Here is a 24,146-nt window from a genome sequence, read left to right as displayed (position 1 = left end):
GATAAAACAAATGAGTCATTCCAAAGAGGTAAAGAATTGTGTGTGTGCGTGTGTGTGTGTGTGTGTGTGTGTGTCTGTGTCTGTGTGTCTGTGTGTGAGAGAGAGAGAGAGAGAGATGGAGGGAGAGAGAGACTGGTTGGGGGATTTGATTATGAGGCAGGAAAATATTTACCCTTAGCCCAGAAGGCTGACCTAAAGCTTGCACAGTTTGGATGAGGATCAAATATTTGCTATTTGCTACATTCCTTAAGGGTCTCACCACTGCCTGTATATTTCACCAAGAGTTAATATTGAACGGAATGATAAGCAGCACAGGAATCTTGCAAAATTAGTTTTAGGCATGGAAATTCAAAGAAATTCAAAGTAATCTGATACTTCCTGCATGCCCCTTTCCCTTTGATTACTAAGTCAATAACCACCAGCCTCAGAGGGCAAAATGTGCAGGTCTTTCTGCCCAAGGGTCCTGCCCTTGTACTACTTAAATGAACTTAGTAAGTTGCACTGTAAATGTCTCAAGAATTCTTTCTGGACCATTGCGCTCGAAGACCTCGCATTAACATTCACTGGGGCAAGAACTGTTTTATAATCACAAGTTCTGTGAAGTTTCATGATGTCAACTGGAAGTTAAATGGGCAGGAGGAAGAAATTTTGATTAAAATTATTGCTCCAACTATTAATTCATTAAATCATTTAAGAAAGTTTCAAATAAGAAACAATCCATGAGAAAATGAATATTCCATGAGCAAAGTCCCAATCTCGTCATCTTGTTTTATTTTCAGGTGTATTTGTTTTGTTTTATCTTTCACACAAGAGATAGGTCCAGAGAATGCAAATTGGTGCAGTCACTTTCGAAAACAGTGTGGGTTCCTCAGCAGGTTAAAAATAGGGCTACCCTATGACCCAGCCATTGCACTACTGGGTATTTACCCCAAAGATACAGATGTTGTGAAAAGAAGGGGCACAGCTACCCTCATGTTCATAGCAGCAACGGCCACAATAGCCAAACTGTAGACGGAGCTGAGCTGTCCTTCAACAGATGAATGGATGAAGAAGATGTGGTCCATAAATACAATGGAATATTACTCAGCCATCACAAAGGATGAATGCGACCACACGGATGGAACCAGAGGGGATTATGTTAAGCGAAGTAAGTCAAGCAGAGAAAGACAATTAGTATATGGTTTTGCTCATATGTGGAACATAAGCAATACCATGGAGGAAGGGAGGGAAATCCGAAGGGGGAGAAATCAGAGAGAGAGAGACAAACCATGAGAGATTCTGGACTCCGGGAAACAAACTGAGGGTTTCAGTGGGGAGAGGAGTAGGGGTTCTCTTTGTGTGTCTCTTCATTCCTTACTACCCTTTCTATGGGTGATTTCAATATTTGCTACCATTTCATGCTTTTTGAAATGTTTTCAATTAATTTCATAGAGATGGGTTTAAGATACCTCCGCGTTATGCAAAGCAAGGGGTTTATTTTCCTAAGCAGATTATGTAATTCTGCTTAAAGAGACTGACATACCTAGACTGAAATTAAAATAACAAGCATGCATTGTAAAAAAAAAAAAAAAAAAGAGAGAGAGAGAGAGAGAGACTGAAACAACAACATTTTAGCAGAAAACTAAATTGTGACCTAAGTGACTACATTGGTTAGTTTGGAGGAAGTGTGTAATGGAGTGGTTTTATCAAAAACACACATTCTAGCAGTTTAAAGGCTATGTGTTATAACTAAGTTACAAAAAAGTAGGCTAAAATAGTATATTGGTAACATACTGGTTGAAAAATTGAAAGAAGTCAACAAATTACAAATGACAGTCGTTTACTTAATGTTATACAGTCAAACAGGTAACCAGATTTTCTGGAAATTATACTGGCAATACAAATTTGAAGTAATAAAAATGGTAATACACTTTATTCTAGTAATCTCATTCCTAAGAAAATAATAAGTGATCACAGTTGTGCATAATGATTTAAAAATAAGAACATTCCTTTTGAAAAATTTATACCAGAAGAAAAATGTCCAATGAAATTGAAATCTATCCATAAATTATGTAATAATAGAATATCATAGAATGTGATGCAGTCTTTGAAAGGACACTTTTGGGTACATATTTAGTAATAAAAAATAAAAAATAAAAAATACTATAATATTAATAAAACCAGAATAATTTTATATAAAAACTACATATGAGAGTATGAACCAAAATGTTAATATTGATCATGATAAGAATATGAGTAAGGTAAACCCATTTTAGTTTTATTTTCTTCCTTTCTGTAATAGCCATGTTTTATGAAACATATTTTCTTTTATAATCAGAAATTAAATATTACTTTTAAAATTCTAGAACCCAAAAGCCAACTTTCCAAAAGAAAAGAGTACTCAGTACTCCGCTAATTTTCTCTGTCAGGTACCGTGGGGGATCTCCCATTTTGAGGACCTTGCAGCCCGCTGGGTGCGGAGGTCATCCAACTGGAACGGCAAACATTACTGGGTTGTTCAATGGCTAATTACTCAGCAGGACATATAGGGCAAGTACTGAGAAAGAAAGATGTATTTTGGGAGCTGATAGACCGAAATGAAAGCAGTTTTGCTAAATGGAGAGAATATTTCAGATTGTTCATGAATTTCAGTCATAAGCCAAAGTTTTGAGACTATGTAAAATTGTCAAATGTTGCACTAAAAATCTTTAGGGAAAATTTTTTTGGTCATTAGAATAACACTGAGATGCTAACTGGCATAACTTAATGTTTTTTGCACAGCTGAAGTAAGAACTATCCTTTCAGGCAAGCTCAGACTCATTTTATCTCTCGGTCAGGTATGTTTCACACATGCAATTCTTTCACAAAATGAATAAATAATTCACTCTATATTTTAATAGTTTTTAATAGTTTTAATAATTTTTAATAAGATCGCACTGTATTTAGAAATTTAATCATATATTGCAAAGAATCTAAACAATTCCTTCTTTTTTTTTTTGAAAAAGATTTTATTCACTTTATTTGTCAGAGATAGAGAAAGCACAAACAGGCAGAGTAGCAGGAGAAGCAGGATCCCTTCCAAGCAGGGAGCCCCATGTGGGACTCAGTCGCAGGACCCTAGGATCATGACCTGAGTTGAAGGTAGACGCTGAACTGACTGAGCCACCCAGGCATCCCTAAACCCAAACAATTCTTTCAGGATTATAACCCTGGGTGAATTGATATTGTAACTTTAATAAAATCCATTAGGCACTATAACCCTTGGCTAACTTCACTTTCAGATTTGTCAAGAGGTATAGCTCTGAGCAACCCCCTTTTATCTCTAACTCATACATATTAATAAGCTCCGGGTCAAGCTAAGGATAATGGTGATTTGGTTGCTGTTATTTTCATCCGTATATAAATCCGCAAATCCAATAATGACCCCTGAAAATCCTCCTTTGCCAATGCCACAGAACTGTTTCTTTCCTTGGGAATGATTAGGTAGGAAAACTAGCCATTTGCACATAATTACAGAAAAGAAAAAGATCAGCAGATTTATTATTTAAAATAATTAGGAACCGGATTTTGACAATGTCAAGATTTATACTCTATCCCTGTTTATTTTGGATATGCCATTGACTTCCATTTCTAGAAGACAAAGATATATTGCTTAAGCAACCAAAGGTAAGAACCCAGTAGTAATTACTGTTGTATTTTCACATAATGCTTCTACCTCTGTTTTGATTTATTAAAGTATCAGCATTTGTTTTGTTTTCTGTCTTACGTGCTTTCTATTCACAGCTGGTGATTGCTTGTATTTTTCACCGACAAGTGAATATTCTACTAAAATACACTTTTAGTTAAACATAATAATAAATAAAGACCTGGTAATAGGAGTCTACTAATCTGGATATCACAACACAGTAAATACCACCTCCCTTTTGCAAATTTCAAGTTCATTTTTAGAACTCAGAAACAATAACTTTGGCAGATTTGTCTTTCTGCAAAGGAAGTACCATATACTGGGTTTTCTTTCTCTTTCCAATGTTTGGAGATTGAACACCATTAAATTCATAAAATCTTAATAAAAAATTTAACTCCTGAAAATATGAGCTCGTTGAGAACTTCTTAAGTTTTAGGTACTTTATAAACTTATTATAGCACTCTGCACACTCTCTTTTAGAGATAAATAAGTGGTTTAAAGAGATTAAGTGGGTTTCTGAAGGCAAAGTATTACTGTTGTGTGATGGAGCCCAAATTGAAATCACCTTGCCTTCTTTTCTTAATTCTCCATGATAGGCATGTATATTTTAATTAGACTTTTTGTTACTGTCATGTTTTATTTTATTTTTAAAAATACTTTATTTATTTATTTGACAGAGATCACAAATTGCCAGAGAGGCAGGCAGAGAGGGGGAAGCAGGCTCCCCACTGAGCAGAGAGTCCAATGTGCGGCTCCATCCCAGGACCCTGAGATCATGACCTGAGCCGAAGGCAGATGCTTAACCCACTGAGTGCCCCAGGCGCCCCATCACGTTTTGTTTTTATAAATTTAAAAACTACTCTTTAGGGGCACCTGGGTGGCTCAGTGGGTTAAGCATCTGCCTTCTGTTAGAGTCATGATCCCAAAGTCCTAGCATTGAGCCCCTCATCAGTCTCCCTGCTCAGCTGGGAGTCTGCTTCTCCCTCTGCCCCTCACCCCGACCATTCTCTCTCGCTCTCGCTCTCTCTCAAATAAATAAATAAATAAATAAAATCTTAAAAAAATTATTCTTTATCATTTTTTGTTGTGTGAAGGTTACAGGATTATGAATTCTTGAAATTTCATTTTATATTAGAGAGTTAGACATTATTAAACTAAGTTTCTAAAATGTTCCTATCAATAAACACATGTCTTACAGTTGGCTTTTTACATTTCGATCTTTTTGCTTTATATACCCCTTAATTTGTTCAATTACATTCATTCCTTCTCTTGGCATTCTTTCCATATACATCTTTCACTTATGTCTTTGTTGGATCAAGCAGGGAGACAAAAGAGGATAGGGTGAGGTGGGAGTATCAGAACAACTGGAAATAAAAGACCTGATAGTTATTGATTACACTTTATATACCATAGAGGATTACACCCTCTTTTCTCTACACTTGAAATGTTTATAAACTCTGATCATAGAATAATCTCAGTAAGGCAAAGAAGTGCACAGGCTGCATTCTCTGCCCACAGTCAAAGTTAGAAATAATAAGTGAAGTTTAAATTAAATGCCTTACCCCTTAGAAATAACAAAGAAAAAAAAAGAAAAAAAAGCAGGGATAGGGTTGGCGGGGAAGAATAGTCAAATACGTCTTTAAGTGAAGATAACAAAATAGCGATTCCAATCTTTGTCTTTTTCAAGGAGGTAATTTTTAGGCTGTGAAGTCAGTATGTGTAAAAAGTCTAGATAAAATAGATTATTTTCTACAAAAACGAATGTCTAAATTTTATTTTAATTAATTAACTAGTTAATTAATTAAAAGATTTAATTTATTTATTTGACAGAAAGAAAGCACAATTAGGCAGAACGGCAGGCAGAGGCAGAAGGAGAAGCAGGCTCTCCACTAAGCAGGGAGCTGGGTGCAGGACTTGATCCCTGGATCCAGTGATCATGACCTGAGCTGAAGGCAGCTGCTTGACGAACTGATCCACCCAGATGCCCCAAATTTCATTTTAGAAGTAAAAATCAAATTGATGAAAAATTACAGGCAAAATTGAAAGAAGGGTCCAAGAACTACTTCCAAAAATGCCACTTATAACTTAAATATTTTTTTACTTGTTAATTATTCAACAAATATTTATTTAGTACCTATTGTGTGCCAGTCACTGTCTTATTGTGTCCCCATCAATAGGTCAAAGGAATAAATCCATATAATGCCAGAACCTTTCCCCTTGGGAAAGAGTACATGGGAACTGGGCGGCCATATTGTAAGTTTTGGCTGTGGCACTAACCAAACCTTCCACAGCTGGTAACTACATCTCTTAAAGGAGAAACATAGTGTACCTTCCCCTCAGCAGACAACTACTGTGTGAAGATTTCGAGCTATGCTATGAACTAGGCAAATATCGTCAAAAAAGGTACACAGCCTACATTCTCTGGCTACTTTTTATGTGGTACAAGTGTTTATAATTATACTAATGGTTCTTAAATGTACAAATGTTCCAAAGTACCAATCTATTTAGCTTTAATTCATATGGATTTAATTGATGATAAGGCAATTGATAAATTTCAAAATCTATTTTTGATAAAATAGGAAATTAGTAATAAAAAAGCTTTAACATAAGAAATACAACTTATCTGAAATCATGGGCAAAAATAGAAGAAATTCTAGAGACTGAAATAAGACAAAGAGTGCTGATATATTATCTAACATTGATCTATGATTTCTACTCAACCCAGTAAGACAGGAAAACAAAACAAAGTATACAGTTTGCAGAGATAAAATTAATATTACCCGTGGATAATATAATTGTCTACTCAAAAAACTTCAATAGATTAATTTAAAACTATTAAAACTAATAAAATGTTCAATAAGATAATAGGCTACAAAAATGAATGTATAAATTAATAGTTCTATAAGCCCATAATGACTAGTCAATACAATAAAATTAGGTCTTATTTACAAATAAAAATTTAAATTTGTAGAGTGTATTTAATAGGAAATTTGTGTTGCTTATTTAAAGGAAATTATGGAGTACAAAGTAGATTTTTAAAAGCTATTGATAAATCAGATGTCCCTTGATATATGATTTTTAAAGATTTAATATATTAAGCATGTTGAGTCTCCCCAAAATTCATACATCTAATGAAATCTCTTTTTAAAACACATTGCATTCTAGGGAACATGATAAAATTATTCTAAAGGCAACTGGGAATAATAAATATACACATTGTACTGTCATAGAAATAGCTATTTAAATATAGTCATTAAAATGATGATGGAGTGTAGATGTTTATTACCACTACATGTAGTATAGACATAGTATTTATGCAATAAAAGAAGTAACAAAAGTAAAATAATTTTTTGCATTGTTTATTTTGCGCTAGTATTTATTTAAAATACTATAGACATAAAACCAGTGCTCATTGGTGCCCGCTCTCAAGTCTGGAGGGAAAGACACAGCTATAAATGCATCATAATAAAAGAATGGCTCAGTGCCCTGATGCTAAGTACTACGTTCTATGTGAGAGACGAGGGGAGCCTCAGGCACCCAGGCATTCCAATTCCAGCCGTTAGAAACATTTGAGGGGCGTCTGGGTGGCCAAGTGGGTTAAAGCCTCTGACTTCGGCTCAGGTCATGATCCCAGGGTTCTGGGATCCAGCCCCACATTGGGCTCTCTGCTAAGCAGGGAGCCTGCTTCCTCCTCTCTCTCTGTCTGCTTCTCTGCCTACTTGTGATCTCTGTCTGTCAATAAGTAAATAAAATCTTAAAAAAAAAATTTTTTTTTGATTTTTTCTTCTTTCTTTACCTTTATCACATGGTGTTTCCTTTGCCAAGATTGCTCATTTCCTCTATGCCTAGAAAACTCCTACTCATCCTCTAGGATCCAGTTCCATATGCCCTGCTTTGGAAAGCTCTTTGTGAATCTCCCAGCTGTACAGAGTTGACCTACACACATACAAAATTGTCCTTTTAGATTTTTATTACTTACAGGGTTCTCTTTGCTAACTTCTCGAGGGCCGGAAGCCTGTCTTAACCAACAATCCGTCCTTCCTTGTCTCTCTCTCGCCTTCACACCTCAGCAAGCTACATGGGGCTGCTGATTACACAGCTTGGGCTCCGCAAATGCTGAGAAGCAGAAATAGTAAATGCAGGTTAGAATGTTATCTGCAAATTGTTTGCAAGGAAAAACATCAGGACTCTTAATGTGTTCCTTTTGGGTATAAGGTATACATTTGTAAGAAAAGGAAAAAGATTATCCTAAATTTCAAATACTCCTTGTGACTGACAAAATCTCCATGTGATTAGAGTCCAGGGGACCTCAAGTGCTGGACTCTAAGTATTTATTTGCCTTTTTATATGTTTATTCACCTTTATGATTTCCATAAAAAGTTTGTGTTTGTGGTTGTCCCAGGGCACAGACAGAGAAAAAGGAAGTCACCCGTCCTTCAGAAGCGTGGAGAACCTTGGGAAAGTGGGCCATACACAGCCAGCCATAGACACATATATACAAAGAAGTAAGTACTTAGGGCCAAAGAAATGATTTAAAATATAGTCAATACATGTATTGATAGATATAATATATATATTAATGGTTGGTGAAGTTACAATAGATTTTGTAGAAGATGGAACTCTAAGACTTTCCCCAAACACCTCTCATCAGTATGCATTTCCCTAGGAATTTTACTGTGAAACAGGTATTAGGGTGAGATATCCCAACATAAGAGGCAAGGAAACCTTCAGTTAATCAGAATTTATTAATTTGGGGGGGTCAATTTTGAGAATTCTGAATAGTGTCTGATTCAAAGGAGAAAATGGAAAGATAACACATTAAAGCCTCCAAGCATTGCAGAAAGTCTTTGTTCTTACCCTTGGTTATAGAACACACTGATTTTATGTCTCTCTCTATATATCTATTTATTTACTTATAGAGAGGGAGAAAGAGAGAAAGACAAGGGGCAGACGGAGAGAGGAATCTCAAGCCGGATACAGGGCTTGATCTCATGACACTGAGATCATGACTGAGCAGAAATCAAGAGTTGGACGCCGACTCAGCCACCCAGGAGGCCTGAATGTATTAATTTTAAAGAAAACTTTCTTCAACGATCTAGGGTCTTGCAATGCCCCAACATCATAATATATATGATTTTCGTGTTAAAATCAATTTTCAAAATGTATTTAAAAAACACTTCTAGGGGCGCCTGGGTGGCTCAGTGGGTTAAGCCTCTGCCTTCGGCTCAGGTCATGATCTCAGGGTCCTGGGATCGAGCCCCGCATCGGGCTCTCTGCTCAGCTCTCTGCCTCTCTGTCTACTTGTGATCTATGTCTGTCAAATAAATAAATAAAATCTTAAAAACAAACAAACAAACAAAAAACTTCTAGTCAGTGGGAATGTAGTGGTGAACAAAACAGAGTTCTTTTGTTCTTCCATGCTTACATTTTCTGGCATTTAAACCCTCTGTTATATCACTATTTTCTTGTAAAATGTTTTGGCTAAAGAAAGAAGTATTGGAAGATGTTTTGGGTTATTTAATGGTTTTGTTCTTGGCTTGTGATCAATCGAGATTTTATGTTATGATGGCTACTTTGTGAATCGTCTGTGGATCCTGAAGGTGGCGATAATGAGTATGAGAGCCCTCTTTGGTGAAATTGTTTCTCCCTGGGAAAAGAATGTGTTTTTCAGAGTTGCTGACAAGTGACTTAGTGAGTCTGACAGGTCCCTGTGCGTGCTAAGGGCAGATACAGCAACAATGTTGTGTCAGCTCTGTTTTCATTTTCATAGGAACTATGCCTTGCTTTTAATCCTATAAAGATAACTATTAAATAGTTGTTCTGACCAATGTGGCCTCTCAAAGTAATAGTTCAAGGGGAGAGGCATTAAAGAAAGACCATTTGTATCATTTAACTCTTGTCTCCATGAGAAGGTTGATGGTTGCCTCTCTGAGCTTGGGGATGACGTAATAATATCATCAACTTCCATCTGTAGAACCCTTCAGTGTTGCTTTATATATATTTTATTATTTTTATTGCTTTGTATATATTGATTTGTTGTTTTTGTTAGCTCCCCGGAGAGAATCATTATAATGGGTAGGGTGGGCACTCTCATCTCCCTCTTACAGGGGAGGGAACAGAAGCTTAGAAGGATTTCTGCCGAGGTCTCGCTGGCAATTTGGTGAAGAGCTAGGGTGGAGCCCAGGTCTTTGCCAAGCAGGAGGTGGCTGTTTGCAGACACGGGCTGCCTCCCGGCGGGGTAGCCCGCAAAGCCTGTTCTACATGGTTACACAACTCCAGGAACATCATTAAATTTGAAGCCACAACCTTAGCTCTGCAACTAAACAGTAAGATTGGGCAAGGATTGGAAAACATTCTTTTTCTTTCTTTCTTTCTTTCTTTCTTTCTTTCTTTCTTTCTTTCTTTCTTTCTTTCTTTTTAAAGATGTGTTTATTTATTTTAGAGACAGAGAGGACACACAAGCGGGGGGAGAGGTCCAGAGAGAAGGAGAGGGAGAATCTCAAGCAGATTCCTTGCTGAGTGTAGAGCCCGATGCAGGGCTCAATCTTACGACCTTGAGACGATGACCTGAGCTGAAATCAGGAGTTGGCCGCTTAACCGACCGAACCACCCAGGCATCCCTGGAAAAGATTTTATTTTATTTATTTTAAAAAAGATTTTATTTATTTGAGAGAGTGTGAGAGAGATCACAAATGGAGCGGGGAAGGACAGAAGGAGAAGCAGATTCCTGACTGAGTAGGGAGCCTGATGCGGGGCTCTGTCCCAGGATTCTGGGATTGTTACCTGAGTTGGAGGTGGAGGCTTAACTGACTGAACCACCTAGGCGCCCTGGAAAACATTATTTTATTCTATTTTTATTTTATTTTTTTAAAAATATTTTATTTATTTATTTGACAGAGAGAGAGAGAGATTACAAGTAGGCAGAGAGGCAGGCAGAGAGAGAGATGGGGGGGAGCATGTTCCCCGCTGAGCAGAGAGCCTGATGTGGGGCTCGATCCCAGGACCCTGAGATCATGACCTGAGCCAAAAGCAGAGGCTTAACCCACTGAGCCATCCAGGCGCCCCCCCTTTTTTAAAAAATTTTTGTTCTTGGACAATATTCTATTTAAGAACATTATTTTTTCCCATTAAAAAATAAATTAGGGGTGCCTGGGGGGCTCAGTTGGTTAAGTGTCTGGGTTAGAGCCCCAGATTGGACTCCCTGCTCAGCAGGGAGTCTGCTTCTCCCTCTTCCTCTCTCCCTCCACCCCTCACTGTATGCTCTCTCTCTCAAATAAATAATAAATAAAATATTTTAAAAAATAAACCAGGAGAAAATACAGAACAACACAAAGAAGAAAGTAAAAACACTAACAATCTTTCCACTAAAAACTTAACATGTTTAACATTAAGGTGTTTATCTATGCACATATACATAATTTTTAATAAAATGAGATGATACTATAAATGTTATTTAATGATCTGCTTTTTCTGCTTAACACTATATCATGAACATTTCTACAAGTTGTTTAGTGACATTCTTTAGAGAAAAAATATCCAAGTTTATCCTTTTATTATAAAATTAATACATGTTTATATCTAAAGTTCAAACAATACAGAGAACAACAGACTAGTTCAGAGGTAACTGTTGTTTACAGTGTCGTCCATATAAGTTCTGGACTTTTCTATGAAGTCTGAATTTTACTAGTTGCATTAACAGATTAGACTCCTGATAGAGAAGAGAGCATCATTTATTTTTAAAGGTACATATTTTTTTTTTTTTAAGATTTTATTTATTTATTTGACAGAGAGAGATCATAAGTAGGCAGAGAGACAGGCAGAGAGAGAGGAAGGGAAGCAGGCCCCCTGCTGAGCAGAGAGCCTGATACGGGACTCAATCCCAGGACCCTGAAATCATGACCTGAGCCAAAGGCAGCGGCTTAACCCACTGAGCCACTCAGGCGCCCTAAAGGTACATATTTCACTTATTAGAGTCACTATAACAAATAACATACAAAGCCCAAACACATCATTTATAATAATCTTTTGGAACATTCACACAGAATTCCACTCTAGAAAGCACCTATATCCAGGAATTCTATACAGAGATGGATCATCTTCGGCCATCTTCGAATAATTTAGCAGTGTAGGTGTTCTGACCTGCATAATACATAACCATCCTTGTTTAAAGTTGATACATTAAAGTTTGCATACTGGGCCTGGGTGGCTCAGTGGGTTAAGCCTCTGCCTTTGTCTTGGGTCATGATCTCAGGATCCTGGGATCGAGCCCCACATCAGGCTCTCTGCTCAGCAGGGAGCCTGCTTCTCTCTCTCTCTCTTTCTCTCTGCCTGCCTCTCTGCCTGCTTGTGATCTCTGTGTGTCAAATAAAAAAAATAAAATCTTAAAAAAAAATGAAAAATAAAGTCTACGTATTACGTCAGCCTTGCAAAATGAATTTCTCAGTTCAGTTTTCAATTTTATCCAGAAGTAGTTTCCTGCTTAGGAACTACTCAATACAGTCTGTGATAGATCGTAACATAGTAGTGATGGTAGCTCAGTGGGATTACAGGAGTGAGATTGCTGTGTAATCTTTGTAATTATACATATGTAAATATGTATGTGATTTAAGGGACTTACAAATTAGTCAAGTATGCCAATGACATTAGTAGATGACAGAATTTTATCTTGATTTTAGCAAGGTAAAAAAATGCAGTTAATAGAGATGCAGGGGTACCTATTCACTTAGGGGACAGTAATAATGCCTGATGTCTAGCAGGCATTTGATAAATATATGTTACATGTTAAATGGACCAAAGAACCCAACTGAAGAAAAATTGGCCAAGAATAGTAAAATCTAATTTATGAAGAAAGCCGAATGACCAATAGGCATATGAGAGTTTTGCAACTTTACTCATAAATGTGAATCAAAAGCACAGTGCAAACAAGTTTACACTCATCAAATTGGGGAAAAACCTTAAAATTTGACAACATGAAGGGTTGGCCAGGATGTTGGGGACATGACGTGTTTGTACACGGCTGGTAGAATGTATAAAATGAAGTTCAACTTTGGGCAGCACTTTGGCCAGCCCCACTAACCTGACACTAGAATAAACAATTCCATTTCTGGGTATAGACTTAAGAACAACTCTCGCACAGGTGTCTAAGGAGGCATGCAAAGGATTTTACTACAGCACTGTTCACAATAGCAAAAAAAACCTGGAAAGAACCTCACTCATTAATAGAAAGAGGAAACAGGGGCGCCTGGGTGGCTCAGTGGTTTAAGCCGCTGCCTTCGGCTCAGGTCATGATCTCAGGGTCCTGGGATCGGGTCCCGCATCGGGCTCTCTGCTCGGCAGGGAGCCTGCTTCCCTCTCTCTCTCTCTGCCTGCCTCTCCATCTACTTGTGATTTCTCTCTGTCAAATAAATAAATAAAATCTTTAAAAAAAAAAAAAAAAAGAAAGAGGAAACACACATAGAAAAAGGGAGCAAAATATGATATACAGAGTCTGCAATATTTACAAACAGTATTGTAAAATGAAAGAGCTCTGTGTATATTAGCATAAATAATTTTAAACATAATTTTGAGTGAAGAAAACAAGCTGTGAAATTATACACAGATGAGGACACAGCTCCATATGCTTTAACATGTCCCAAAGTATACCGTGATTATGGAGGCTCAGGAAGCTGGTTGAAAGGAGGGAAGCTGGTCTGCTAAAATACACCCCAAATTTACAGTGGCGGCTGCTTCCGGGAGGTAGGGAGGGGGGACCGCAAGAACGGGACTGGGAGGGGAGAGCTTCTTATGGGGCTTTAACTTAAGGTATAAAGCTTTCTTGTTTTTCATAAGCCATAAAAGGCGTGGACATAAATTTGACAAAAGACGAAAGGTCACAATTAATTCCTGGTGGTGGAACCACGGATGATATAATTTTTATACTGTTTCACATTGTAAAATCAAGGTCCCTATGTGTACCTGGTAAGTCATCAATTTATAGGACACAAAATTTAAAAAGTACAAACTACTCCCTTTTGCATTCCTATTGCCCAGTCCTACCCATGGTTCCCTTTCTTAGAAGCAAGTAATCCGTGGTATGACATTCTTGTTACATCTCTCCCTCTCTTCACACACACACACACACACACGCATACACATGCACACACACATGCGCGCGCACACACACACACAGATGCACACACATGCGTGCACACAAGCGCGCGCACGTGCACACACACACATCACGCACACACATGCGTGCACACACACAGATGCACACACATGTGTGCACACACATGCGTGCATACACACGCGTGCACGTGCCCACACACACATAATACATATATCCTTTTCTCCTGCCCCTGGTAGTGTATTATATCTTGGAGGACTTTCAATACCTGTTCATACAGAAGTGCCTTCCTATTTTAATGACTGACTGCGTCTATTTCACCCTATAGGACATATTTTTGGAAGGAATAAAAGGATAGGACGGGAGGGAGAAGAGGGGAGAGAAGGAGGTTGGGACCCTGCTGCAGAAGAAAGGGTAATAATTCAGTAGACAATGGTGAAAATCTGGAAGGTTCTAGAATAGGAACAAAGTAGTTTATGCTCCTTCCAAGGATTAATTTGGGAGTACTCCGGAGGCTGGATTGGAGGGAGGGTGAGGCTGGGGATGAAAAAACTGGCTAAAAGACTGGTGGAAGACAAGGGGTAACAGGCCCCCGACAAATTCCGGTGGTAATTAGGAGGAAACGATGGGCGTGCGGGCAGGAACAGACGCAGAGCAGAATAGGTAAGATTCGATGAAGTGCCTGGCAGGAAGGAAAGAATCCCAGATGACTAATTCCGAGTTCTAAGGGAATTGAAGTGACTGAAATTTCAAACAGCAATTCTGCGAACAGAAATAGGAATGTCTGGAAGAAGAGCTGGCTGACAGGGAAAGAGGAGAAAATCTGGAGACGCACGGGACACAGGGATCTGAAGGGGACACTGCGGAATTTAAATGGAAGGGGTGTGGCTAATAGGAGGGACAGAAAGTCGGTGGAATGAATTAATGAATGAGCCATAGCAGAGGAGCTGGGGAATGTGCTCAGAGCTGGATGAGTGAATTGGGAGATACTGGCCTAGAGAAGAGGTCGAACTTTTATTTATTTATTTATTTTTATGTTAAGATTTATTTATTTGTCAGAGAGAGAGAGAGAGCGTGCACAAGCAGGGGGAGCGGCAGGCAGAGGGAGAAGCAGGCTCCCCGCCCAGCAAGTAGCCCGATTTGGGCCTGGATCCCAGGACCCTGAGATCATGACCTGAGCCGAAGGCAGAGGCTTAACCCACTGAGGCACCCAGGCACTGGGGGGTTGAAATTTAATGCAAGAAAATGGGCACACGTCTGGGCACCTCAATTCCTGAGCAGTGCAGGATGCTGTGTGGGACTGTACACAACACTAATTTCTGTGTATGATATGGAAGATGTATCCTTTGTGGTACTATTACTACAGATGGAAGGACCCAGGGAAAACAATTGTAGGGGGCCGGGGCTCCCACGCTTAGGAGCTGTTCTGTGAGGGGGAGGTACATGCAGGCCTCCAAAGGCTGAAGGAGCCATAGGACCAAAGAAAAAGGCTGACAAGTCCAGCTTGACAAGAAATGGCTTATTAAGGAGACTTCTGGGCAGAAGTATGTCTTGGGCCTGTCTCAGCAACCCCACCTCCCCTGAGACCTGCTTCTCTAGCCCTAGAAGCTGGGAGTGCTGCCGGTCTACGGAGGAGAGAATGTTTAAAAACAGGTGTGTGTCTTCCATCCAATTACTAACCAGACCTGAACCCGCTTAGCTTCTGAGACCAGATGAGATCAGGGTGAAATAAGTCAGTCAGAGAAAGACAGTCATCATATGATCTCACGCATATGCGGACTTTAAGAAACAAAACGGAAGATCATGGGGGAGTAGAGGAGAAACTAAAACAAGATGAAATCAGTGAGGCAGACAAAGCATATGAGACTCTTAAGCATAGGAAACAGACTGACTGCTGGAGGGGAGGCGGGTGAGGGAGGGGGTGACTGGGTGCCGGGCATTAAGGAGGGCATGTGATGCCATGAGCACTGGGTGTTATATAAGACTAATGAATCACTGACCTCTGCTTCTGAAACCAATAATACTTCATATGTTAATTAGTTAAATTTAAATTTTAAAAAAAGTACAGGTGTGTGTCACAGTCCTATCTCCAGAGCAAATCAAGGACATTATGCCAAGGGCATGCTTAAGGGTGAGGGTAAACAAAAAGAAAGAATGTGGGGTGAGGGGCTGCGCTCCAGAAGGCTTTCGGGTCACAGAACGGTCACCGGGGTGGATTTGTCCAAGATGGCGCTTGTCTGGTTCACCCGGGAGCTTTGGTGGCCCAGAATTTACTAATTGATGGAAAAATGAGATTCACAACCACACTACCTTTCCCGTGTGGATCATCAGATCCGAGTGTCCTTACAACTCTAACTCACGGCAGCAGGATTTATGGATTGGGAGGAAGTGCTAGAGAGAGGAGACAGGGAAGGGGAATTCAGGAGAGTTTGGGGTCCTGGCAAAGATGATCAGGAGTCGTCCCACCACCATTCTCTGCTCCGCGGTCTCCGGCCTTCATTTACCCACTCATTCTCTCCACAAACATCGCTGGGTGTTTGCTAGGTTCCAAGCACAGCTCTAAGTGCTGCAGATATGTAGACGAAACACGAACCAAAACTATTCCTTCCCTTAAGGAACTCAGTTGAGGGGAAATTACAGAAAAATCCTTTCTGGTATTTTTCCTAAGGACAGTTGTGGATTCAGAATTTCTATATATTTGGGGCTTAGGAGCAGATCTGATGAGAAGTGGGGCCTAGAAATGAATCTTAGAGGTAGGCTTAATTGTCAAATCTACTGGTTTTTTTTTTTTTTAAGGTATTATTTGGAGGTGAGTTGGGGATCCTAAGGCCTATCATTGGAGGCTAAAAACCCTCCAATACCATCCCTTTGCTTAAGTTGCTATTTTAAGACAAGCTTTTTGAATTTATGTCCTTGCATTGCACACAATTGGCTACATCCAAAAGACACACTGTCACGGAGAAGACCACCCTGATAGGAACAAAGCAGGACAAAGAAGGGTCACTTGGGGGCATCTGGTGACCAAGTTCCTATAGGACGCCTTTTATAAGATGTGCAGCAAGAGCTTGAGCTCTGTGGGGTGGAGCTTTTACATCCCAGCTCCACAATGAAAGTCATATGACCTTGAGCAACTCCTCTAACCTCTCTGAGCAACATACCCTCCCCTGTGAAATGAAGAACAGAAAGCCATGCCTCAGGTTCTTACATGGGTTCAACGTGCTGACCTCATGGAAGACCTGGCCTCTAGTAGACACTCAATAGACATTTCTTTCCTTCTCTTTGTCCCTCTGGTCGGAAAGTGGTCCAGTGATACGGAGAACAGGCAACGCACAGAAGTTCTTTCTCATATGCCTGCTCTCATCCTGCCTAAAACTGTCGCACCAGGTGGGAAAACGGTTGGTCTGTAGGGATTGCCTGGTGGCATTGTGTTCTCTCACGCGTTTGGTTTTGTCGTACCGTATAGCTTCTGCCAGGAATCTGGCTCCACATCGTAATAGGCTTGGCAGGTTTCTGCTCTGTCTCTAAGCCTGCCCTCGTCTTGCCTTTTCTGGAAGCTTTATCTCCGGCCCCTGCAGAGGATTCAGTGCATTTCCTCCTGGCTGCTGCAGCATCTCCGAACCCCGACCTACCTCTATGTGCTCGATATTGGCTGTTGGACCCCCTGCTCCCTTTCCACCTTTAGTTTCCTAGGACTGCTATAATGAACGCACCCAAATTGGGTGGCTTCAAAGAGCAGAAATGTATTGTCTCCGTTCTACAGCCAGAAGGACCCCATAGAGGTCTAATGAGGGCCAGGGTCTCTCTGAAGGCACCAGGGAAGCCTCCGTTGCATGCCTCTTCCCCCTTTCAGGTGGCCACAGGCATTCCTTGGCTTGTCAATGCATTATTCTAACCCCCCATCCTCTCAATGTTCTCTGTGTATCTCCACGGAGTCGTGTGTGTGTGTGTGTGTGTGTGTGAGGGGTTGTCTGTGTCCAAATTTTTCCCTTTTATAGAGGCATCAGTAATACTGGATTAGGACCCACCTAATTAAAAAGACCTCATTTCCAAATTCTAAGGCACTGGGGCTTAGGACTTCAAGATACCGTTTCTGGAGGACACACTTCAACCGGTAACATACCCTTCTGCATTCTGCATTCTGGAGGAGAGAACTGCCCTCTATGGAAGGCATCTGCCTGCTGTCTGAGGTCACCCAGTGTGGAACCCCAGCAGGGGTGGGGGAGGAGGGAGACATGAGGTCAGGGTGTTGGTGCCCTGGTGGTATCCTTCCTGTGGGCTTGCCTGTGCTGGCTGTGTCCCTCAGTGGTAAGTGACGTTACTGCCTCATGACTCATTACTCTACACACTCCCTCTCCTTCCAGGGCTGACGCCCATTCCCTCTGCTTGTGTTTGGAGCCTAGGGGTGGTAACTGGCCACTAGAAGCCCCCGGGTTACTGCACTGTGCTTTCTGTTTGCCTTACCCGAACACCTTCGTAAACAGTCCATTTGGAAATAAACCTCTTACAGAATTACCCCACTTTGTGTATATCTTTGTTTTCTGTTGGGACTTTAAAGATAACCTCCATCAAAGGTGTTACTGACCTATCAAATATCTTATCTGTTTTATTAATCATATATGCATTTCTTTAAGCATGTGTCATGTTGTATCATAGCACTTAACACATTTCCTGCTGCTAGTAGCTGTTGAACAAACATTTTTAGTGGAAATGTTTATTAGCATTCTCCCTAGGGAAGGGAGAATGGGAGGAGAGAATGGAAGGACTAGAGACACCATGTGGCTTTTTCATCTTAATTTAGTTTTTGGACAGCGTCAGATTCTTCTCCCAGGCTTGGAGTCAATTCCATGGCCATCCTCTATGTGCTTGCTCAGTGCAAACATCTCTGCTGGGTGCTGTGTGGTCATTCAAATGTGGATGTTTCCTTCAATAATTTTTATCAGTGAGTGGACCAATGTGGCTAGAACTTAGCAAAGCAGTGGATGTCTCTTGGGGTTGGGGTTGGAAATAGGGCATTAAACTAATGGAGGAGGGGGGCGCCTGGGTGGCTCAGTGGGTTAAGCCGCTGCCTTCGGCTCAGGTCATGATCTCAGGGTCCTGGGATCAAGTCCCGCATCGGGCTCTCTGCTCGGCAGGGAGCCTGCTTCTCTCTCTCTCTCTCTCTGCCTGCCTCTCCATCTACTTGTGATTTCTCTCTGTCAAATAAATAAATAAAAAATCTTAAAAAAAAAAAAAACTAATAGAGGAGGCTCAGGCTAGCTTCTGCAGATATAGGAAGACAATCAATGAGCAACATTATGGGCCAACTGAGATGCCATGGCAAGAATTTAAAAGGCATCTAATCCAATTTATCCTGTACCTGCTACCAGAGTAATTATCCTAAAGTACCTTGGGATAATGTTATTCCATGCCTTAAAATCTTCTATGACTATTTCCTATTGAAATGGAGAAGGAACATCTATTTTGCCAAAGTCTTCTTACTTCCTCATACTTATTTCCCCCAGGTTCTCTGTGTCCTCTAGTTAAACTAGATGAATCTATAATCTCCTGACAGCTTCTTTCCCATTCCCATGAGTTTTCTCATAAATTCCTCTTTACCCAGAAAGAAAGGTTCTTTCACCAGCCTACTTCCGTCTGTTCCATCCTATCTTCTCGTGCATTCATTTCCGTTCAGGCTTAGATCCTTGCCTTCTCTTCCCTGAAATCTATGTTTCCCAGGCTTCGCTGCTTTGTTTTGGCTTCAGCTACTGGAGGGCACTTGTGGACGATGGAGGGCAGAAGTCAGAGGTGAAGTCATTTCTTCCACTCATTCTTTGCCTCCTGACGCATCTCCCACAATAATTCTGTCTTCCAGACTGGAAGCCCTGGTTTTAGACTCCAATAATCTCTCTTTGCCCTGCATGTCTCCTGCTCTAGGACAGGGAGAGGGCCCTGTTACTGTTCATCTCTGGGTTTTCTCAGTTTCCCTCTTTAGGTTTTCCAGTGTTTTTGATATTACTTCTCTCTATTGAACTGTCCGATTTCATCATTTTTCTAATTAGACCCTGATTGTAGACCTTGCTTCTATACTCTGCCATCTTATGAACTTCTTTATAATCTAGCTGAAAGGGATTTTTTTTTTCTTTTTTAAACCACCCCCTGCTAGAGTTTAAAACATATCTGTTATTCCGGTATCCTTTTTTTCTTTGACTATAACACTATGAAAAGATCTACAAATTTTGAAACAAAGAAGAAATAATCTTGGAAATTAAAGAGGTGATGGACAGTCATGAATACTTGCTTTTGTTCCCTTCATGGGCCCAAACCATGTGTCTGGTGTGGTGCTCTCATTTTCTTTCCTGCTACTAGTTGTAAGCTCTTTACGGCCATACTCATCTTTGGGCTTCTTTCTTACAGCAACTGGCAGAGAACTTTGTAAATAGCATTTAGTTATCAAAATGGACATAGACATTAATTGCTTGCTATGTGTATTTTCATTTTCTTTTTTTTTTTTTAAAGATTTTATTTATTTAATTGGCAGAGAGAGAGAGAGAGATCACAAGTAGGCAGAGAGAGAGGAAGGGAAGCAGGCTCCCCGCTGAGCAGAGCTCCAATGCAGGGCTCGATCCCAGGACCCTCGGACCATGACTTGAGCCAAAGGCAGAGGCTTTAACCCACTGAGCCACCCAGGCGCCCTCTATTTTCATTTTCATTTCATTTTCTAATTATTCACTGCAAACATACAGAAAGAAAATGAATTTTTACATTGATTTTTGTCTTGAGACCTTGCTAAGTTTACTTATTTGTTCTAGTTGTTTTTTTTTTTTTTTTGTAGATTCTTTAGGATGGTCTAATACACTGTCATGTCATCTGTAAATATAGTTTTATTTCTTCACAATGTGGGTGCTTTTTATTCTTTATTTTAAAATATTTTGGGGGCTGTGCTCACTTTGGCAGCACATATGCTAAAATATTTTGAGGACTTATTGTAAGAGAGCTAGGACAATGTTGAATACCTCTAAAATATCCTTGCCTTATTCTTGAGTTTAGGGGGAACATGTTCAACCTTTCTTTATTAAGTATGATGCTAACTACAGCTTTATTGTACATGTTTTTTATTGGGTTGAGGAAGTTTCTTTCTATTCCTAAATTGCTAAGGTTTTATATTATGAATAGGTGTTGAATTTTTTCAAATACCTTTTCTTTATCTGTTGAAATTATCATATGACTTTTCTCATCTTTTTTCTATTAATATGGTGAATTTTACAGGCTGTTTTTCATATTAAAGTCTGTATTTTTTTTACAGATTTTATTTATTTATTTGACAAAGAGAGACACAGTGAGACAGAGAACACAAGAAGGGGGTGTGGGAGAGGGAGAAGCAGGCCTCCCGCCAAGCAGGGAGCCTGATGCTGGGCTCCATCCCAAGACCCAGTGATCATGACCTGAACCCAAGGCAGATGCTTAATGACTGAGCCACCCAGGCACCCCGGAAGTCTGTATTTCTTAAGTTATGAAATTGAATTTGGTAAAATAGTTGTTTGAGGATTTTATCTTTGGAAATTGATTCTCAGTGTTTCAGATTTGTAGGTCTGAAATGTCAGAGAAGTAACAACAACCTTGAAGCCTTTCCTGACAGTTATTTCCTCTCTCCCACTACTGTATTCAGAATTACAGATATGGCTGGGGTAGTGCGCCAAGGGCCCATAGCATAGAGCCCTATTGCATTAAGTATGATTCAGGAATTGCTTGAAACGGAATTACATAACGGTGCTTGGTAAAATTGTAGATTCATGTGCGCAAAGTGTACTTTTTTCGTACTCTGAAAGCAGGGCTCTTGTATCTAAATTTTAAACGAGTTTCATAGGTATCATTCTTACTGAATTCAGAGAACCGCTGCTGCACAGTTAATTATGTCTGTATGCGTGGATTTGTGGCCGAGGATATGTAGCATATCTTTTTTGCCATTTGATACAAAAGAAATCCTATGAATCTGATTGTAGAGATGTTAAAATTGAATAAGATTCAACTAGTAAGTGGTAGAATCAGGATTTGAACCTAAAACAGAGCCTGATGTTGAGCAATAGCATGGACTGCTTCCTGGGCATTCATAGCTCTTGTTCCAAATTAATTTTGCCTGAGCTGTCCGTAAGATTTTCCCAGTCATTTGCTTTGCTATATTTTAGTTCAGTTTTTCACATTCCCACCGAAGTGAGAAATTTTTGTGATTCAGGTAAAAAATGAAAACTGAAACTTCCTTTCTAAAAGCAATTGTTTCCCTGAGGCGCCTGGGTACTTTAGTTGGTTAAGTGTCTGCTTTGGCTCAGGTCATGACCCGGGGTCCCTGGGATCAAGCCCTGAGTGTTGGGTCTCTGCTTAGCGGGGAGTCTGGTCCCCCCACCACCGTCGCTGCTCCCCTCTTGCACTCGCTCTCGAATAAATAAATAAATAAAAATAAATAAATAAATAAATAAATAAATAAAATCTTTATCAAAATCTCTATGGTTGACAGGCATGTTTAGAATGATGACATTTCAAATTAGTAGGGAAAAGATGGATTATTGATTAAGTGTCATTTTAGAATATTGGCTAGCCATTTAGAAAATATAAAGTTAAATCTCTACATCAGACCTTACACCAAAATAAATTGGAGGTGGATTAAACTGTTTAAGTGTGAAAAAGGAAACCACAGAAGCATTGAGGAAAATATGTTGATAAATAATTTTAAGGTCTGGAGTGGAATTTTGAGTATCTTTATTTTTCGATTTATATTTTCTCCTTTTTTTCCTAGAGTGAAATTTGTATTACTAGAGTGATATATGTATTAAATATGATATAGGTATTAAAATGTAACTGTGCAATTAAAAACAAATGTTTTATTCCTATGTAAAAAGTTTAGGCCAAGAAGTTATAGGACAAGGGATCTCAATCTTCTTTTCTTCAGGTACAAGCAAGGTCCTGGCTTGGTTTGTTCTGACATATTGGATATTTTATGTCTTTGTTTAACCTTTAACTCACATAAACTTTTCTGTCTTGTGATGGATGTAGCAAGCATATATTCTCCCTAGTCAGGAGGCATGAGGTCTCTCAGAGGGAGCGTTCACTGATGTCAATAGCACATCAGCACCCCGTAAATATAGCCAGAATAGTCACATCCATTCAGATACTGAAAAGGAGTCAATGAAATAACTTTCTTCCTAAAAAGTGCTGCTTCTTAGTCAAATTTAGTTATATTTTAAAACATAGGCACATTTCATTAACATCACTAAAAATCTCCATTTACTTTTTGACTACTGGCTGCTAGGTATTTTCATCATTGTTTGGACACCAGAGTAAAACATAGAGCGCCATTGATTGCTATCCTCACTTGGAGATTTAACTTTTTGTGAAATGCAAGTCGTTCTTTAATGTCTTTTAGTATAAAGAATGAGTTGTGTTTTGTGCACGTTTCCACATCCTTTGATTGCTTTTCTCTCTCTCTCTCTCTCTCTTTTTTTTTTTTTTTTTGTTTGTTTTGTTTTTTGCTTGTTAACGACAAAGTCAAGTTTGCTGTCCAAACCCAGAAATCATGGTCGAAAAATAACGAAGGAAATAAAAACCTGGAGGGCAGGCCAGGAGCTTGTTGTGTGTGTGTGGCTGGGGCGGGGTGGGAGTGTGTTTGCGGGGGGGGGGGGGGTGTAGATGACCAGCTGTCCAGAGAGGATAAGGCGGAGGCATGGAAGGTGCTGAAACCATGCCATGCACCTTCAGTACAAGAGCTAGTAAACCGTAGCACTGTTCTTGGAGCCAGAGCCCGTGACCAGATACTGGTTTTTCTTTTTTCCTGCTGAGACCTGACACTTTAAGAGAGTGGGGAGCCTTGTTCGGGAGAGAGGCGGCTGGGATGCACACCCGGTGTCCATTTCGAGGGATTTTCCTGGACCTCAGGCTTTCCTCCACGCGCCTTTGGAGGAAACATCCCCAGGGATGAAATCCCCAGAGGGCAGCGCTGTGACCCCAGCAAGCGGGGATAGGAGGGGCGCCCTAGGCACAACTGCGTCCCTTGGGACAGCAGGGCTTCTAATGCCAGTGGTCGCAAAGCCGCCGTTGTAACCTACGCACAGGCGCACGGTTCGCGCCCACCAGGAACTTCTCCAAGTTGCGGGTGACGAGGCTGCGGCACACTGGAGACCAGGGGATGAACGTGAGCCGGTCCCCAATGCAGCGGCGTCCTCGCTGGGTCCGGGCAGAGCCTCACCAGAAAGGCGAGGAGCGGTGCGCCTGCGCGCTCTTTACCGCGCCTCCCCAAGAGCAAGAGGTTGGGCTCGAACCCACTGCGAGGTAGGACGTACCAGAGGGAATTCAGGATCTCTTGGTTCTTGGCATTCTCCTGAAGCCTGAAATGCAAGCACGGGAAGCCGA

General features: G+C 40.3%; 1 protein-coding gene across 1 annotated transcript in view; it reads left to right on the top strand.

Moving 5' to 3' along the window:
* The first annotated feature begins 8,090 nt into the window (after nt 1-8,090).
* The window catches only part of CNGA1 (cyclic nucleotide gated channel subunit alpha 1), a 30,803-nt gene continuing 14,747 nt past the window's right edge, over nt 8,091-24,146 (top strand). Inside the window, exon 1 of the mRNA XM_032334239.1 lies at nt 8,091-8,169. The gene's annotated coding sequence lies outside the window, so the exon portion shown is untranslated. The remainder of the gene's footprint in view (nt 8,170-24,146) is intronic.

The sequence above is a fragment of the Mustela erminea genome, chromosome 2 (genome assembly GCF_009829155.1).
Source record: "Mustela erminea isolate mMusErm1 chromosome 2, mMusErm1.Pri, whole genome shotgun sequence".
Lineage (NCBI taxonomy): Eukaryota > Metazoa > Chordata > Mammalia > Carnivora > Mustelidae > Mustela > Mustela erminea.
This window is presented reverse-complemented; position numbering and strand designations above follow the sequence as displayed.